Source organism: Podarcis cretensis (assembly GCF_951804945.1).
Source record: "Podarcis cretensis genome assembly, chromosome: 18".
Lineage (NCBI taxonomy): Eukaryota > Metazoa > Chordata > Lepidosauria > Squamata > Lacertidae > Podarcis > Podarcis cretensis.
The window spans coordinates 4,113,192-4,131,377 of record NC_137188.1 but is presented as its reverse complement, the minus strand read 5'-3'; the positions used below and the strand labels follow the sequence as shown (position 1 = coordinate 4,131,377).

Sequence of the window (18,186 nt, the reverse complement as noted above, 5' to 3'; positions counted from 1 at the left end):
GAATATTTTTTTTCTTGCTTTCCTCCTCCAAAAACTAGGTGCGTCTTGTGGTCTGGTGCGCCTTATAGAGCGAAAAATACGGCACTCCGTTGTCTCTTGGGGGAGAGATGGATGCCAACCAACCAAGCATTCAACTCCTTCTCTCCCTCCCCCATATAAAAAATCCCCAGAAAATGGTGTGTCCCCACCCCCTGGAAGGAAAAACTGGCTAATCATCGAGTGGACAGGGGATCCTTGCCAAACTGTGGCGAGAACACAGCCCCAGCGGCCCCCATAGAAACATGGTAGGGAGGCCAGACTTCCAGGAGACCTCCTTATTTAATTAACTAATTAGAGTCAACATGATTAGAAGCAAGCCGAGCGGAGCGGAGCATAGAATACTCTGGACTTCCCCATCTCACAAGCACCAGACACACTGGAAAAAACCAGGAAATATGCACCACGGGGGGAGGGGGGAGACGGACCCACATTGCCAACTTATCACCCCAGCAGCGCTCTCCTGCCATTCTCATGCACAATCTAGGAACACAAGGATCTGCTGGTTTTGGTTCTCTCAGGACACATTCACACCAGAGGACATTTCTTTAAACACTCAGGGCTTCCTCCAAAGAATTTTGAGAGCGGTCGTTTGTTATGGGTGCTGAGAGTTGTTAGGAGATCCCCTATTCCTCTAAAAGGTAAAGGTAAAGGGACCCCTGACCATTAGGTCCAGTCGTGACCGACTGGCGTTGCGGCGCTCATCTTGCTTTATTGGCCAAGGGAGCCGGCGTACAGCTTCCAGGTCATGTGGCCAGCATGACTAAGCTGCTTCTGGCAAACCAGGGGCAGTGCACAGAAACGCCGTTTACCTTCCCGCCAGAGTGGTACCTATTTATCTACTTGCACTTTGACGTGCTCTCGAACTGCTAGGTTGGCAGGAGCAGGGACCGAGCAACAGGAGCTCACCCCGTCGCGGGGATTCGAACCGCCGACCTTCTGATCAGCAAGTCCTAGGCTCTGTGGTTTAACCCACTGCGCCACCCGCGTCCCTAAAAGGTAAAGGTAAAGGGGCCCCTGACCATTAGGTCCAGTCGTGGCCGACTCAGGTTGCGGCGCTCATCTCTAACAGAACTACAATTCTCAGGTTTCCCTATGAAGAAGGATTGAGGATTATACGACTCTGGGAATTACAGCTCTCTGGGGGGAATTGGACAACTCTCAGCACCCTTCTTAACAAATTGCAGTTTCCATAATTATTTGGGAAACGCCATATCTGTTTAAAGTGGAATGATATAGCTTTAAATGCAAGGTGTGGATGTGGCCTCAGTTTCTCATTTATTCAATCTTCATTCCTCCACATTTTCTCCAGCAATGTGAGCCTTTCTTTTAAATCCTCGTGAAAATTCAAATCAGCATTTACGTACGAATTTACCATATTTTTCGCCCCATAGGACGCACCGGCCCATAGGACGCACCAAGTTTTTTTGGGGGGAAATAAAGGAAAAAAAATTATTTCCCCCCCAGGCGCTTGTGGGGCCGGCAGCGGGGAGAAGCGCTCTTCTCCCCGCCGCCCACCTGCAGACCAGGTCCGGGGACAGCGGGAAGACGCACTGCGCCTCCCAGCTGTCCCCGGAGCTTGCGGAGCTGGCGGCCGGGAGAAGCACGCATCTCCCCGCCGTCAGCCTCCAAACCACATCGGGAGACAGCGGGATGGCGGCGTTCCGCCTCCCCGCTGTCCCTCGACCTTGTGGGGCTGGCGCTGCGGCTCTCCTGAAGCCTGGAGAGCGAGAGGGGTCGGTGCACACCAGGCTTCAGCGAAAGCCTGCATTCGCCCCATAGGACGCACACGCATTTCCCCTTCATTTTTGGAGGGGGAAAAGTGCGTCCTATAGGGCGAAAAATACGGTATTCTAATGAACGCATTTTTGCAAGCAGTTTTCCTCAACGTACTGCACGTTTTTGATGTTCTTTGCACTGATATGCATTTTATGCACCATTTCCCACAATGCAGTACAGGTATTTTTTGCATAAACTGGCTGGCTGGAGAAGCTTACATCACAAAATTGAATTATGTGTGGATTTCATAACATGACTTTCCGATCTTGTATCATTTCAGAAAGTTCAGATTGGACAGATCCACCTTTCAGTGCAAACTAAATCAAATCTACCCCACAACCAACCACTTCCTAACCCTCCCCACTGCTGGAATGTGGCCCCCAATGGATTTCTACCAGGGCAATGTGGCCCTCGGTCCAAAAGCAGTGCTGAAGCCATCAAACAAGGCCTACCCAATACTCCCACGCCAGATTAACCTTTAGTTCAAAATCTGCAAAAGGACTGACCCCCCGACCCCATCTCCCATCCTTGCGAATCCACGAGTCAATTAACGAGGGAAGATTTGCGTGTTGAGGAGCTGGGGAAATGGCTGCCAATTATAGTGTGCTGCTATCGACCCCTCTGTGTCAAGGGCTCCTTCTTCCACGGAGCAGAAAATACGATTGAAAGACGAATAAATGCAGGGGACCTTTGTTGAAAGAAAACACATTGCACAGAAAGAGAGAGAGAGAGAGATGCTGGTCACCATGGCAACCAAGGTGGAGTCGGGTACCACCATCTGAGCAACTCAAATAACTAAGAGCCGGTTGCATAACGTTGCTTCTGAGTCCATGTTACATAAGCCACCACTGTCTCCCCTCTTTTCCACCACCCAGTGGCGTAGCGTGGGGGGTGCAGGGGGGCCGGCCGCACCGGGCGCAACATCTGGGGGTTAGGGTTAGGGGGCGCAAATTACTTGCCTTGCCCTGGTGCTGACAACCCACGCTACGCCACTGCCACCACCCACCCAGTAAGGATGGGTTTGGGTGAAACATGGGAAAAAGGCGGAAAGCAAAATTGCAGGCTTTCTTTGGCCTGCAGGAACCGTTTCTGCTTCCGCTTATCAAAAGACACACACACACACACACACACACACAAAATGAATCGAAGCAAAAACAGCAGACACCATGCCTTGACTGCAGGTTCCAGAGGGAGGAAAGGAAGAGAAACACACAAGAAATGTAAGAACAGCCTGCTGGACAGAACAGCCACCAAATTCAGCATCCTGTTCTCACAATGGCCAAATATCCCAGAATTCCTAGGAGCCGAGATAGACTGCCTCTGGTCCTGGAGGTTCGATACGAAAGCAAGAAGAGTCTGGCTTCTAGATCAATCCAATCTAAACCATCATTGTGTTCTCACAGTGGTCAACCAGATGCCTCTACTGGGTCCGGGCACAAGAGCAACGTTCTCCTGTGGTTTCCATCCTGGCTAGTAATCACTGATAGCCTCCTCTTGTGTGAATCGCCTTTTAAAGACATCTAGGTTGGTGGGAGGGACGTGGGTGGCGCTGTGGGTTAAACCACAGAGCCGAGGACTTGCCAATCAGAAGGTCGGCGGTTCGAATCCCTACGACGGGGTGAGCTCCCGATGCTCGGTGCCTGCTCCTGCCAACCTAGCAGTTCGAAAGCACGTCAAGTGCAAGTAGATAAATAGGTACCACTCCGGCGGGAAGGTAAACGGCGTTTCCGTGCGCTGCTCTGGTTCCCCAGAAGCGGCTTAGTCCTGCTGGCCACATGACCTGGAAGCTGTACGCCGGCTCCCTCGGCCAGTAAAGCGAGATGAGCACCGCAACCCCAGAGTCGGCCACAACTGGACCTAATGGTCAGGGGTCACTTTACTTTGCCTTTACTATGCCTAGGACTTGCCGATCAGAAGGTCGGCGGTTCGAATCCCCATGACGGGGTGAGCTCCCGTTGCTCGGTCCCTGCTCCTGCCAACCTAGCAGTTCGAAAGCACATCAAAGTGCAAGTAGATAAATAGGTACCACTCCGGCGGGAAGGTAAACGGCGTTTCCATGCGCTGCTCTGGTTTGCCTGAAGCGGCTTAGTCCTGCTGGCCACATGACCTGGAAGCTGTACGCCGGCTCCCTCAGCCAATAAAGAGAGATGAGCACCGCAACCCAAGGGTTGGTCACGACTGGACCTAACGGTCAGGGGTCCCTTTACCTTTACCTAGATTGGTGGGAGGAAGTTCCGCAGGATGTGGCCATCTCTGAGGTGCGTTCTGTGGTCTCCTAGGAAACTGGCCATGAATGGCTCTTTTCCCGATGGGACCCGTTTCTTCTGCAGGGAAAGCGTTGGCGGTGGCCAAATTGCAGGCATGGCACAGAGGAGGGGAACTTATTCCAAATCTGTTCCAAAAGAGGCTTTGTCAAAAGCCGAGGCGGCAAACCTCTCCGCTCTCCTTTTCTCTCTCCCCCCCCCTCTTTCAAATGTGACTAATTCTGAGGGGTCCCTCTGTCCCAGACAATACCTTGGAACTTGGCGGCGCTCGCATGCGCAGGCAGTTCCGAGGTTCCAAACAGGTTCCGGAACATTCTTATGCAAAGTGGAGTCCGAGTTTGGAGGAGGACAAAAACCCAGGCAGAAATTGGGGGAGTCTCCAAGCGTTAGAAACTGAGATATATAATCTCATCGCCAATTGGCACCTTAAATCTAGGTTAAGATGTCTAGGCGCCTCTTTTTTTTTTACGATGCAATTTGTTATTATCACCATTATTTTTCATTTCATTTCTATTTTAAAGAAAAAGCTTCAATGCGGTTTTCAACACATAAAAACATCAAATAAAACATTCCAGAATAAAGCAAATTCACACTTCCAGGAAAATATTTCAGATCCTTCTCTCAAGGACAATTGGCTTTCCTCCCCCCACTGATTTATCTACTTAATTTATAGAGCTCACCTATAGCAGGAGGGCTCTAGGAAGGCAGGGTGGTGTAGTGGTTAGAGTGTCGGACGAGGACCTGGGAGATCAGAGTTCGAGTCCCCACTCAGTCATGAAACTCACTGGGCGACCTTGGAGTCTCAGTCACAGACTCCTGGCCCACCTCACAGGGTCGTTGTGGGATTAACTGGGGGGGGGACCATGGACTCCTTGGAGAAAAAGATGGGAGATAAATGAAATAAACGAGCTCTTCTGCTGACCTACTTAAGGAAGCTGGAGGAGCCAGCCAGGTGGAGATACCCGTCGCCCACCTGGCATCCAGGAATCTCTGCAGGGACCCACAACAGTTGCACAACGCCCCTGGCACCCAGCTAATTTCTATATTATTATTTTTTATAAGTGATATTTATTCAAATTTTCAAAAATACAAAAACATTAAAAACATCAACAGAGTAAAAAAAACAAAGACAAAAAGAAAAAAGGCAGAAAAAAGAGAAAAGAGAAAAAAGTATATAAATTCAAAATTACTTCATTTCATTATCTTGTGTCTTAGACCTCCTCATACCTCCCTTTTTGTATTCCAATTTAATCATTATTTCAGCAAATTCTTCCCATATTTGTCAAAAATAATTTATCTTAACAATCAATCTCAATTTATCAATATTATCTTTGACTTTATCTTTACCTTCCAGACCATAAACTTTAAAGTTTAGAATTTAAATTTATATTTATACTTAATCCCTTCAAGTCTTTCTGCTAAAGCCAATTATTTCCTTTCCGGCACAATCTATTATTTCGTTAATATTACTCAGAGAGAACAAGATATATAAAAGAAAGTTCTCTTCTAATTTTGTCCATCGTCCCTTTCTTCCTGGTTTCGGGTTGTGTCTGTCCTTTAGGTCTTAACCTTCAGTCGGGTGTTCTAATGTCTGAGGCTCTCGAGTCACTTCCATGCCCCCTCTGCTGACTTTCTTGATCCTGATTATAATACGACGCTTCCTTGTCCCTTGTTGAAGTCTTTCGTGGTTAATTTCTAACACTAGAAGCCTCCATACGCCGATGAACGCGCCCTCCTTCAAAACAGCTGCCTCCAGGTTCGACTTCCATTTACCCATATATCTAGCTCTTTCTGTACAATGCAGGTATGTTGCTTTACACTGAGTCAGGCCATACGATACAATAGTCTTTATTGTCATTGTCCCATACAGAACAACGAAATTGAAAAATCGACATAAAAGCCTGCTATCCCAGCCTGGTTAGCCCCCTAAAAACTGTGATACTGTAGCACCCTGCTTGTGGTTAACGCTTAGCTGGAATGAAATATTCAACGCAGCAATAGAGAAATTAAAATAATAATTTATTTGTCAGACAAATAAATATGAGGCACAGTGGTATATGGTTACCAAGCTCTGGCCTGGCCTCCTGCCATTCTGGCCAGCACTTATATTTCCTTAATCCAGCCCCCTTGCTCCTCCTCTGGCTGCCTCTGTCCAATCAGCCTGGTTGAAATTCCTATTGGCTGTTTGCTAGAACCAATCACAAAAGATACACCCATTTCCTTCTGTCCTTTTATGGGAATCAAAAAGCTATATATTCTTCTATCTATAAATGACAAATAAGTAGTAATATATCTTACATGTGTCTCAACAAGGAACCTTAATTACCAGCTCACCTCGCCCTATTGCCCTCCAAAACAAATGGTTTAATCTTAAATTTTTATCTTAAACAGATGTCAAGGATCTTGAGTTCACATCATCATTGAAAGATCTCCTTCTCTTGGAGGTCTTTTAAACAAAGGCCTGACAACCATATGTGTGCTCTAATGATGTTTCCTGCTTGGCAGGGGGGCTGGGCTGGTGGCTGATGGCCCCTGTGATCTCTTCCAACTATATGAAATAAGAATCTAGCATAAGGATTTAACATTTCTTAGCTTCTAATTCCTTTGCATAATTACATTTAAGCCAATATATTTAATACATAACATAGATAGCTTTTTAGAAGAATAAACCTTTTCAAAGTAAAAAAGGAAGGAACAGTTTCCAGCCTCAAAATAAGATAGAAAGAAAACCTCTCTTCTCCAGCCAAGCCAGTTGCCTTTTTCACTGCTCTTGACCTTTCAACCTTAGGAAAATATGGCTCAAGTTTAATGGGAGGCACATGGTTTTATTTTACTATTTACCCACTCTTAATTATGTTTATCTCTTTTTTTATCTTCTGTAATATGTAGGGTCAGTGTAACCTTGGCTGTCAGCCTGTAATTCCCTTTGACTTTGAGAATTGTTTTCTGCTATAAATCAGGGGGGGCCCTTGTCCAGGAGAATAAACATTTTGCCAAGGTTCTTAGGCAGCTGGTCTTCTGCCTGGCATGAACATTTGAAAATCTTTAAGCTCATTTTAAAATACAGGCCCTGATCAAGCCTTAATAAAAATGCAGGCTTATGATTAGATGCCTCAATACCCCATTTTTAAATACAGTATACTCCCATAGAGACTCCTTACACTGCATTTGGGTAGAAACTGTTTCTCAGACAGCTGGTCCTAGTCTTTATAACCCTGGACCTTCTTCCAGAAGGCAGAAGCTGAAAGAGATCATTTCTGGGGTGCGCACTATCCTGCGCTATCTCTGCAGCTTTCATATGGCACCTGGAAGCGTAGATTTGATCCAAGGTGGGAAGAGTGTACCCAATTACAGTGGTACCTCGGGTTAAGTACTTAATTCGTTCCGGAGGTCTGTACTTAACTTGAAACTGTTCTTAACCTGAAGCACCACTTTAGCTAATGGGGCCTCCTGCTGCTGCCGCGCCACCGGAGCACGATTTCTGTTCTCATCCTGAAGCAAAGTTCTTAACCTGAAGCAATATTTCTGGGTTAATGGAGTCTGTAAGCGTATGTAACCCGAGGTACCACTGTATTCTCTCCGCAGTCTTTTTCCCTGGCCGTGCAGCTCCCAAACCACACACACACACAGAGACCAAAAGTCAATACACTCTCCACAGTACAATGGTAAAATGCCATCAAGCATTTTGATCCCTCAGGTCCTTTGAGAGATGGTTTTTCCGGAGGATTCTCAGAAAATATAACCTCTGCTGTGATCTCTTCATCAGGTCTTTGCTGTTTTCTCTCCAGGTTAGGGCTCCATCTAGCTTTGTACTGTCCACACTGACTGGCAGCAGCTCTCCCAGACCTACCTAGAGATACCTTCGGGAGAGGGGACGTGGGGCCTTTGGCATGCAAAGCTGACACTCTTCGGCTGAGCTGCGGCCCTGCCCTTTAAAAGGAAAGCAATGACCCGTTTAAATAGGAAGCAGCCTTCTAGGTCAGTGCTGTCCACACGAACTGGCAGCAGCAGCAGTGTTTCAAAACAAGGGTATTTCTGAGATGCCAGGGGAGACTGAACTTTCTGCATGCAAAGCAGCTGTTCTGCCGCAGAGACTTTCCCTATCTTAAAAATATAATGAGGTGTAGAAACGAAATGAATATTAATAATAATAATAATTGTTGCTGTTGTTAGCCGCTCTGTGCCCGGCTTCAGCTGGGGAGGGCGGGATAGAAATAAATTTTTTTTATTATTATTATTAATCTGCAAACTGAAGATAATTTTTGAGCTTCAGCCGGAACTCTGAATACGACAAACAGTGGGTGGAATGAATAGCCTGAAAAGCCTTTTATGTTTCCTGCTTGCAAAATTGCACCTTCAAATTAAAAGAAAGAGAGAAAGAGGCAGGATTAAAAGCTTTTAGGAACAGGCCAAGGGAGTAATCCTTCTGGGAATGGAAGCTGGCCTCTCCCCTTTCATCCAGGGGCAAGCTCTTCTTCCAAGAGGGATGCATTCAAATTATGGGCAACAAGGGACACACAAACAGACACACACACACCCTCCAAAAGCTCACATCCCTTCCCCATCGCTTGAATCTTTAGAAGGAGAACAGAATTGTGGAGGGGCGTGAGCAGTTCCTCTTGACCTAATTCAAGCTGAGCGAGCCTGGATTTTATATAACGGGACTTCGGCTTCGAAAGAAAAGAGAGAGAGAGCAAGTGGTTGAGAAGGGAAGGCGGAAAAGGCACCCACAAAGGGACAGAGGGGTGTTCTGTTTGTTGAGTGAGGGATAAGACAGCTCATATCACTGATGCCCAAACTTTTTTGGGGGGGCCCTGCCACCTTGGTTCCACAAACTCATCCCCAGTGTCCCATGCCCAATAAAAAAAAATATTCAGACTATAATAATAATAATAATAAATTTTTATTTGTACCCCGCCCTTCCCGGTTCAAAAACCGGGCTCAAGGCAGCTAACAACAAAGTTAAAACACTTCATTGTTTGATAGACTATTGTATTTTAATATTTTGTTGGAAGCTGCCCAGAGTGGCTGGGGAAACCCAGCCAGATGGGAGGGGTATAAATAATAATTTATCATCACCATCATCATAGCAGTTTGCACGACCCACCAAGAAAAATAATCATCGGCTTGTAGTGTTGGGAGGGAGCCTGGGGGTCCACTGTCTGCAGTGAAGGAATCTCGCTGCGAGAAGTGAGGTTACAGGGAACCAGGCAGAGGGCCTTCTCGGTGGTGGCACCTGCCCTGTGGAACACCCTCCCAGCAGATGTCAAGGAAATAAACAACTATTTTACTATTAAAAGGCAACTGAAGGCAGCCCTGCTTAGGGAAGTTTTTAATGTCTGATGCTGTATTGTTTTTAATATTCAGTTGGAAGCCGCCCAGAGTGGTTGGGGAAATCCAGCCAGATGGGCAGGATATAAATAAATAATAATAATAACTATTACTATTATTATTATTATTATTATTATTATTATTATTATTATTATCTCAACAAAAGCATACATATGGAATCATAGAAACAATAACATTCAAAGCAGTGACAATTAGTTGCCCACTTACTCAAAATCCAGCTGAAACTTAAGTTTAATTAATTCAACAAAATTGATGAAATTGATCCAGCGATGCCAGCTTTTCACACAGTTCTTTACACCTCCAACGAACGTCCCCCCCCCTGCTGCCACCTTACTTTTTAGCACCCCACCTAGACAAACTGCCCCCCCCCATGGGGCATTAAACACCTACTTTGAAAAAAAAAAAAACCCTGGGTATTTCCACCCTGAGAAACTCACACACCTCCAAGCACCCAAATGACAAAAGCAAACCCCCCCCCCAACAAAAAAGGCCCACACCACCCATATCAAGAGAGGAATGAGGCTTGTAACTAGTGTGCAACACACACACGGGGGGGGGGGGGAAACAATGCTGTCCAGGGTTGTAAAAGACTGCGGAGAGAATAATTGGGTGCCCTCTTCCCACCTTGGATCAAATCTACGCTTCCAGGTGCCATAGGAAAGCTGCAGAGATAGCGCAGGATAGTGTGCACCCCGGAAATGATCTCTTTCACCTTCTGCCTTCTGGAAGAAGGTCCAGGGTTATAAAGACTAGGACTAGCCGCCTGAGAAACAGTTTCTACCCAAATGCGATTTTGGTTTTAAATGCAGTGTAAGGTAGTCTCTGAGGATGCGGGTGGCACTGTGGGTTAAACCAGTGTTTCCCAAACCTGGATTTCCAGTTGTTTTTGGACTACAACTCCCATCATCCCTAGCTAGCAAGACCAGTGGCCAGGGATGATGGGAGCTGTAGTCCAAAAGCAGCTGGAGACCCAAGTTTGGGAAACCCTGGGTTAAACCACAGAGCCTACGGCTTGCCGATCAGAAGGTTGGCGGTTCGAATCCCTGTGAAGGGGTGAGCTCCTGTTGCTCACTCCCAGCTCCTGCCAATCTAGCAGTTTGAAAGCACGTCAAAGTGCAAGTAGATAAATAGGTACCGCTCCAGCGGGAAGGTAAACGGCGTTTCCGTTCGCTGCTCTGGTTCGCCAGAAGGGGCTTAGTCCTGCTGGCCACATGACCTGGAAGCTGTACGCCGGCTCCCTCGGCCAATAAAGTGAGATGAGCGCCGCAACCCCAGAGTCGGCGTAACCCGAAAAAACGCAGCTTGAAGCGGCTGTAACCCGAGGTATGACTGTATAAGGGGCAACACAAGATATAATGCATAAGGTCTTCTACTTGAGGGCATTTCCTAATGCAAACACGTTCGCTTGTTGGTCTGCCTCTGTGTCTCCACAGTCGGACTCGGGTGCAGAAAGGCTTTTGAATGCCACTATCTGGAAAACCGCAGGACGGGAGAGTGTTTTCTTCCCTTCTTTGTTTAAAAATCATGCCAGCTATGTGCACCCACCCCCTCACCCACCTCCACCCCGGCCGATATTTTGTTGGGTGCATGGCTCTTGCTCCACCACAGAGCCCCGCCTCCTCTTGCATTCCACAGACTGGGGAGAGAGAGAAATAGAGAGGGAAGGAAGGAAAGGGAGAGAAAGAGGAGGATATAAACAGCTGCTGTGTGCATATGGCAGGGGAAAATTTTTGGGCAGGTGTCCAGGGCCCCACTCAACAAAAGAACCAGGAACCCCTCCAATAAAAGAGGGCAGTCTTGGTACGTCGGTTTTGATATATCTTTATTTATTCAGTAGATGCGTATCCCTCCTTTTAGGAATCTTTCCTTACACGAGAAAACCACACCCACTCACCGGTGGATAGCAGCACGAGATGCTTGCTTGATGCTGTGCCATCTACCTCAGTAATGTCCACACTGACTGGCAGCAGCAGCAGCATCTCTCCAATGTTACGGGCAAAATGCTCCTGGCGCCTGGCTAATTTCTAGCTAATTTCTCTTCTTCAGTTGTGCTCTCCTTTCTTGCAGCTCAATCCCCAGGGGTATCTCCAGGTAGGGCTGAGAGATATCCCACCCCCCAAGTCTGAAATCCTGGAGAGCTGCTCCCATTGTACACAAAACTGAGCTAGACAGATTAAGGGTCTAAGGCAGTGCCTTCAATTAAATTAGCTGTTTATGCAAAAGCATGAGAACTAGCTGGGTGATCCTCAGGGATCCTCTACAATTCTATGATTCCACACCTATGGCCTGATCTAGTTGCTTCAGGGCTGTTCTCATGGGCTACGACCAATCTACAACTCCCTGTCTGTGGGATGCTCTCCCTAGGGAGGTTCGGCTGGTGCCTTCATTATACAGTGGTACCTCTGGTGACGCTGTGGGTTAAACCACAGAGCCTAGGATTTGCCGATCAGAAGGTCGGTGGTTCGAATCCCCGTGACGGGGTGAATCATAGAATCATAGAGTTGGAAGAGACCACAAGGGCCATTGAGTCCAACCCCCTGCCAAGCAGGAAACACCATCAGAGCACTCCTGACATATGGTTGTCAAGCCTCTGCTTCAAGACCTCCAAAGAAGGAGACTCCACCACACTCCTTGGCAGCAAATTCCACTGTCAAATAGCTCTTACTGTCAGGAAGTTCTTCCTAATGTTTAGGTGGAATCTTCTTTCTTGTAGTTTGGAACCATTGCTCCATGTCCGCTTCTCTGGAGCAGCAGAAAACAACCTTTCTCCCTCCTCTATGTGACATCCTTTTATATATTTGAACATGGCTATCATATCACCCCTTAACCTCCTCTTCTCCAGGCTAAACATGCCCAGCTCCCTTAGCCGTTCCTCATAAGGCATCGTTTCCAGGCCTTTGACCATTTTGGTTGCCCTCCTCTGGACACGTTCCAGTTTGTCAGTGTCCTTCTTGAACTGTGGTGCCCAGAACTGGACACAGTACTCCAGGTGAGGTCTGACCAGAGCAGAATACAGTGGCACTATTACTTCCCTTGATCTAGATGCTATACTCCTATTGATGCAGCCCAGAATGGCATTGGCTTTTTTAGCTGCCGCGTCACACTGTTGGCTCATGTCAAGTTTGTGGTCAACCAAGACTCCTAGACCCTTTTCACATGTACTGCTCTCAAGCCAGGTGTCACCCATCTTGTATTTGTGCCTCTCATTTTTTTTGCCCAAGTGCAATACTTTACATTTCTCCCTGTTAAAATTCATCTTGTTTGAGCTCCCATTGCTCGGTCCCAGCTTCTGCCAACCTAGCAGTTCAAAAGCACATCAAAGTGTAAAGAGATAAATAGGTACCGCTCTGGTGGGAAGGTAAACTGTACGCCGGTTCCCTAGGCCAATAAAGCAAGATGAGCGCCACAACCCCAGAGTTGGCCACAACTGGACCTAATGGTCAGGGGTCCCTTTACATTTACCTCTGGTTACAAACGGTTTCAAATTAAGAATGGACTTCCGGAACGAATTAAGTTTGTAACCATAGGTACCACTGTACACCTTTAGGCGCCAGGCAAAAACATTCCTTTCCAGCCAGGCCTTTGGCTGGTTGGCATCTGATGTCCTTTTATATTTGTTGTGGGAGGGGACATTATTGGGGGGGGGGTTGGTTCTTATTTTTATTATGCTGTTTGTGGCTTTTTTATTGTAATTTTATGTTGCAAACTGCCCTGAGATCTACTGATAAAGGGTGTAGGGTATAAGATTTTATAGTAATTGCAATGGGTCTACCTTGAGTAGAATCATAGAATCACAGAACTGTAGAGTCGGAAGGGACCCCAAGGGTCATCAAGTCTAACCCCCTGCAATGCAGAAATTATATTTATTTCTCTATATCTGTCTGTCTGTCTGTCTGTTTACCTATCTAAAGGTAAAGGGACCCCTGACCGTCAGGGGATTTGAACCACCAACCTTCTGATCGGCAAGCTCTAGGCTCAGTGGGCGCAATTCTCCCTCCAATCCCATTTCTTTAGGGATATGGGATGCTGTCTTACACCTTAGCTTAGTCAGACCCTTCATTGGCCCACTAAGCTCAGTATTGTCTGCACTGGCTGGCAGCTGCCCTCCACAGTTTCCATGCAGGGCGCCTCCTCCTGGCCTCATCTGGAGAAGCCAGGGATTGAACTATGGGACCTTGTGCACGCAAAGCAGATGCGCTGTCTGTCTGCGCTTCTCCCTCTTGGGAATGTGGACTGGAAGAATGTGTGTGTGTGTTTTATGCTGAAACGGCAGAGCGATGCAGTTAGATAATGATAGACACTGAGTTTCAAAGCCTTGCACACTTCCCTGCCCCCCCCCCTTTAAAATGGCATGGGACATCTGTGGAAATCACAGCTGCATAGAACTGATGAGGACACCCTCCCATCGGAAGTCAAGGGGAAAAGAAACTGTACAACCTGCAGAAAACATATGAAGGCAGCCCTATATAGGGAGGTTTTTAATGTACAATGTTTTGTTTTATTTTTTGTATATGCTGCCTGCCACCCAGAGTGGCTGGAGCAACTGAGTCAGATGGGCGGGGAATTATAAATGATAGATAGATAGATAGATAGATAGATAGATAGATAGGATGCAGGTGGCGCTGTGGGTTAAACCACACAGCCTAGGGCTTGTCAATCAGAAGGTTGTGGTTCGAATCCCCACAACGGGGTGAGCTCCCGTTGCTCGGTCCCTGCTCCTGCCCACCCAGCAGTTTGAAAGCACATCAAAGTGCAAGTAGATAAATAGGTACCGCTCCAGCGGGAAGGTGAACAGCGTTTCCGTGTGCTGTTCTGGCTCGCCAGAAGCGGCTTAGTCATGCTAGCCACATGACCCGGAAGCTGTACACCGGCTCCCTCGGCCAATAAAGCAAGATGAGCGCTGCAACCTCAGAGTCATCCGCGACTGGACCTAATGGTCAGGGGTCCCTTTACCTTCACCTCTAGCCGAAAGTCTGCACAGAATGTACAAGGAATTTTATATGCTCGTTTGGGGCTACCACCGACAAGCCTCTGTTGTCACCTTCAGCTGGAAGCTTGGTTTCCAAAGCACCGACACACTCCTGCCCAATGAGCATGCACAAAGGGCTCTTTTGCTCGACCCTTCTCCAAGGCCCTGAAAGCGAGGGTGTGAAGCACAAGGCACAACAAAATGGCTCGGAGCACCGCCCACATTGCTGGGATGACGTCTATATCCGAGAGAGGGGGTGACAACATTCCTACCCTGCTCCAGTTGGCAGTGGGAGGGTAAACCGGTTAAACGCCTTGTACCCTAAGCCAATGGAGGCGTATTGACAGGAGCCAGATGGCATCAGCTCTGCCAACTCACCACGAAGCAGGGAGCAGATATTAAGGGGGCCACAATGCCTCCCACCCAAAAAGATTATGTCCCAGCTGGAGATTCCCCTCCATCTCAAGGGGTTGGCTGGAACAGGCCAAAGGGGGCCCATCTAGTAGTATCCTGTTTCCACAGTGGCCAAATGCCCCTGTGGGCATGGAGGTTCCATAAGAAGGGGCCTGCAGCTGGGTGGCCCCATGGTCCAGCAGCCTGTCCCCTCAGCAGCCAAGCAGATGCCCGTAAGGCAGAGGTTCTCAACCTGTGGGTCCCCAGACGTTGTTGTTGGACTACAACTCCCATCATCCCTAGCTAGCAAGGTCAGAGCTCAGGGATGATGGGAGTTGTAGTCCAACAACGTCTGGGGACCCACAGGTTGAGAACCGCTGCCCTAAGGGAAGTCCTCAAACAGGACTTTCAACCAGTGTTCAAAATTAGCCAGGTACATTTTGCACCTTACTATCAGCCAAGTGACGGGACGCGGGTGGCGCTGTGAGTTAAACCACAGAGCTTAGGGCTTGCTGATCAGAAGGTCGGTGGTTCGAATCCCCATGACGGGGTGAGCTCCCTTTGCTCAGTCCCTGCTCCTGCCAACCTAGCAGTTTGAAAGCACAAAGTGCAAGTAGATAAATAGGTACCGCTCCGGTGGGAAGGTAAACGGCGTTTCCGTGCGCTGCTCTGGTTCTCCAGAAGCGGCTTAGTCATGCTGGCCACATGACCCGGAAGCTGTACGCCGGCTCCCTCGGCCAATAAAGCAAGATGAGAGCCGCAACCCCAGAGTTGGCCACGACTGGGCCTAATGGTCAGGGGTCCCTTTACCTTTTTATCTGCCAAGTGAAGATGTCTGGGCACCACAACTGTGCCTGACATCTCCCCCATCTAGGGATCCTTGGATCTGCACTGTTTTCAAACACCAACACCCCCTCCTGTAGAATTCTCTCCAATATATTTTATCTGCACGATTGGAATGAATTTCAGCAACCAAAATGCTTTTTCAGTGCAGCCTGAGCAGGAGCAGTGAACGACGTTATAGTGAATTGTTGTCGCTTGTCTTTGTTTCTCCCACTGCCCTGCTCAGTTGGGAAGAATATTCCTATGTTATGAACGGTCTGAGTCACCATTATGAGAAAGAGGTTGGAATAGGCCAATAGATAGGTGGACCATCTTTGGATCAAGTGACTTTTCTTCTTTTAAGTTCTCAAAGTTCTTAACCTGGCTCAAGGTTGTCCTCCGAACTAGCCAGATGTTGAACTGAGAATCCATCACAGTCAGTCCATCATTTGGAAAATAAGACTTTAGAGCCGTCTTGCCTCAAAAGCACAACTAGGCATTGTGTTTTGGCGTTGGCAACCTTGGTTTCAGCCTTAGTTTAAGGAGCCTTGTTTCTTTGTTCATCTGAGTTTCTAACACTGCTTTCAACCCAAACAAGTTCATATAGTTTTAGCAAACTCTGGCACGTTAAGCCTGCTGCTGTTACACCTAGGTAAAGGTAAAGAGACCCCTGACCATAAGGTCCAGTCGTGGCCGACTCTGGGGTTGTGGCGCTCATCTTGCTTTATTGGCTGAGGGAGGCAGCGTACAGCTTCCTTCCGGGTCATGTGGGCAGCAGGACTAAGCCGCTTCGGGCGAACCAGAGCAGCACACAGAAACGCCGTTTACCTTCCCGCCGGAGGTACCCGCCGGTACCTATTTATCTACTTGCACTTTGATGTGCTTTCGAACTGCTAGGTTGGCAGGAGCTGGGACCGAGCAACGAGAGCTCACCCCGTTGCGGGATTCGAACCGCCGACCTTCTGATCAGCAAGCCCTAGGCTCTGCTGTTACACCTAGTTTGATCCAAAGTCCTCTGGAAAAAGGGGGGGGTGACTGGGGCACAGAGTAAGCACCAAATTCAGCAACTGTCTCCCATTTTCCATCCCTCGCCCATAAACAGGAGTCCTGCAAGACAGGTGCAAACACAGAAAATAAACATGATTTATCAACTCTAAAACTTCGGGATATGGCCAGTCCAAAAATGTGACTTCAAGCGTATTGGCTCCCTTGTGGTCTAGAAACTTGGGGTGTTTGGTATTTTTTTTTAAAAAAAAAAGTGGGGATGTTGGTAAGGAAAACTGAGAGTTAAAATTCTCCAGGGTGTGATTTCTCTTCTCAAGGCCAATTATTGTGGTTTCACAAATGTCGTCACAGAATCCACATCACCCTGGCTGCAATATTTATGTACTGCTTTTAAACATATAAATCTGGGTTTGTCTGGGGCCTTTTGGGAGGAGGGGGCTGCAACACGGCTGCCAAAGACACCATTCCGCTTGGGGGGCTGCGACGTGCCAAAGCCACACTTCCCCGCAAAGCCTTTGCTGTGCCCATTTTGCAGAATCACAGAATTGCAAAGCTGGATGGGAGCATCTCAGGTGATAGGAAGCCTCTTTGAATTGGGGGGCGGGGGAGAGATCACAGAACAGGTTAAATCTCTGGTAGCATATCCAGGCGGGACGCGGGTGGCGCTGTGGGTTAAACCACAGAGCCTAGGACTTGCCGAGCAGAAGGTCAGCAGTTCGAATCCCCGCAGCGACGGGGTAAGCTCCCGTTGCTTGGTCCCTCTCCTGCCAACCTAGCAGTTCGAAAGCACCTCAAAGTGCAAGTAGATCAATAGGTACCACTCCGGCGGGAAGGTAAACGGCGTTTCCGTGCGCTGCTCTGGTTCGCCAGAAGCGGCTTAGTCATGCTGGCCACATGACCCGGAAGCTGTACGCTGGCGCCCTCAGCCAATAAAGCGAGATGAGCGCCGCAACCCCGGAGTCGGCCACGACCAGACCTAATGGTTAGGGGTCCCTTTACCTTTACCTTTAGCATATCCAGGTAGGGCCAGAGACCCCAGCGGGACACTGCCGGTCAGTGTGGACAGTGATGAGCTTAGATGGAACAGTAGAAGGCCGCTTTCTGTTTAATTCAGTCCATGAGGACTAGAATCTTGATCTGTTTTTAAGGGAAGGGCAGAGCTCTGGGGTAGGCCATCAGCTTTGCATTAAGGGGGTTTCAGATCCAATCTTGGGGGGCGGGGACGACCCCTGTCTGAAATCCTAGACAGCCACTGCTGCCAGCCTGTGTAGACTGTACTGAAATAGATGGAACAATGGGTTTGTATATGGCAGCCGGGAAGATCCTTTGCCTGAAGCCCTGGAGGGCGGCTGCCAGTCAGTGCAGCAACACTGAGCCAAGATGCACAAGGGCCTGACTTTGCAAAAACACACAGAGACAGAGACCAGCGTCCATCCCAGGCCCTCCTGCACGCACCCTGACCTTGCTTGGATATTGTCCTTTCCAATGCATGCGTTGGAAGCTTGGGGGGGTGGTAATTCCCTCCCCCCCCCCTTAATGTCTCCCTGGCCAGCTGCAGCAACCTCC

The 18,186-nt window shown here is 48.2% G+C and overlaps 1 protein-coding gene across 2 annotated transcripts in view; it reads right to left on the bottom strand.

The window, feature by feature from the left end:
• ABHD8 (abhydrolase domain containing 8) overlaps positions 1-18,186 on the bottom strand; it is a 40,594-nt gene that overhangs the window by 17,612 nt on the left and 4,796 nt on the right. The gene's annotated exons all lie outside the window — the stretch shown is intronic.